The sequence below is a fragment of the Mauremys reevesii genome, unplaced genomic scaffold (assembly GCF_016161935.1).
Source record: "Mauremys reevesii isolate NIE-2019 unplaced genomic scaffold, ASM1616193v1 Contig200, whole genome shotgun sequence".
NCBI classification, from domain to species: Eukaryota; Metazoa; Chordata; order Testudines; family Geoemydidae; genus Mauremys; species Mauremys reevesii.
In genome coordinates this window covers 25,566-27,512 of record NW_024100828.1, presented here as the reverse complement: position 1 = coordinate 27,512, position 1,947 = coordinate 25,566, and the positions used below count along the sequence as shown (strand labels likewise).

General features: G+C 38.7%; 1 pseudogene; it reads right to left on the bottom strand.

The window, feature by feature from the left end:
* Positions 1-225: 225 nt before the first annotated feature.
* Positions 226-1,523, bottom strand: LOC120393493 (annotated as a pseudogene).
* Positions 1,524-1,947: the final 424 nt, after the last annotated feature.

The following is a 1,947-nucleotide window of genomic DNA, read 5'->3' as shown; positions in this document are numbered from 1 at the left end:
CATACACACAGTGAAACAACTCAAGCTGATAACTTTGATAAATCCTCATGAACACAGGGCAAGGTTAAATCTGTTTGTTGGTTTGCTTGAACCCACTTCAGTAAATCTGCCTTAATTTTAGGTGAAAGTTTACACCCAAATTTTTCCTGCAGATCCTTCATTCTTTCTTCATTTAAGAACCCAAACAGGAATCGCACTGTTAACATTAAATATTTTTTAGAGTTTCTATAGTTTTCTAACAACGTTTACATCTTTCTTGGGAATCCCTGAATCTGTTGTTTCATCTTCCTCCAGGACATATAACAAAGCTGCAAAAATTCCTGAAAGCTTAAGTGAATGAAGCTGTAGAGACATTCAGAGTCAGTTTCTTTTTGAAAATATTCTCATTCAAAAGAGAGGGAGAGAGTTTTCTGATCTAAGCCAAACTTCTTGATTTCTTCTTCCTCAAACAGTATCTTTTGTTTCCAGATTCCATCAGCAGCCAAAGAGCAAAGTCCTCAGATTTCCATATAAGTGTTGCTTTGTATTGTTGCTGAGAGGCTTGACTAAACTGGAAAGATAGGAGCATATACACTCCAGTGACTGTTTTTGAAGTTTGTGTGAGATTCTCACCTTTTCAAGCTGTTGTTTCAGAACAGTGCAGATGATCCAACATACGAAGGGGACAAAGCACATGGTGAAAAGAATTTCATTTGCTTTCACAAATCGTAAAGCTTGTCTTGCTTGGTTTTCATTTCCAAAGAACTTGTGGAAATATTCTTCCCGCTCAGCTTCGGAAAACCCCAGGATCTCTGCATAACGTGAACACTCCAAACATTGCCCGAGTTTCTCCAGAGCAGCTGGTCTTGTAGTGATCATCAGGTAGGATTCAGGAAGAACTGTTCTCCTAAATAAACTGCTCAGAGGATTTCCATTGGCTTCTTCTCCCAGGGGTCAGTGCACAGATTATCTTTAGGCTGATCAAAGGAAAATCTCAATTCATCAAACCCATCTATTATGAACAGGAGTTTTTCTGGATTCACTAGAATGTGGTTAACTGGTGCATTTGTATTAAGCCAACTTTTAAAAATCATGTCAGCCACACTTCCCTGCTCATTAAGAAGGTTCATTTCCCTGCAGTTTATGTAGAAAACATAATCAAACTTTTTCTTATAGAGTTCCCCAGCTGCCCAATCGTACATGATCTTTCTTGCAGTCATTGTTTTCCCAATCCCAGCAGCTCCCAGCAGCACAACGACTTGTGGTGTTTGTCCATCTTTATCAGGTTTATAGAGAGTGGCCAGTGTAACTGCAGAACTAGCTCGTTCAGTCATGATTTCTGCATGTCTCCATCCCATGGCCATTATTTCATGTTCTCTCTCCTTTGCCTGACGAGGTCTGTCTACAATAGTGAGGTTTGTGTATCTTCTGTTTAGAATCATATAGTCACCAAAACAACTGTTCATGTCTTTTATTAGCTTGTATTTCTTTTTAATATCTTCTTTATACTTCTTCTTGTAACCTGTATCAGCAACATGAGACATTAGAAATATTGAACTGAAAGTTCAGAAAACAGACAGACTAATCTCTTAAAATAGTTCTACTGTAACAACAATAATGGTTCTTCACATTTATAATGAAACCTTCTTCAAAAAGGATCCTGAAATCACTCAACTATGGGTGAGATCCTGCAGCCCTTATTCAAATACGGTCGCCCCACTGAAATTATTCATTTGAGTAAAGACTGTAGGCATCACTTCATCCCCAGTGAAATGCAACCACCTCTCTGGTGAAACCCAGCTACTGTCTGACAGTGCACAGGAACACTACACAACAAGAAAGGTCAACAGTGGAAGAGAATATCATATGCAGTTGAAACAATACTGGGAATGTAGATGGAAAGAATGTAGCTTCATAAACTAGAATTTGTCAGGACACATGGGTTTACAAGAGAGAGCGTCACAGGAT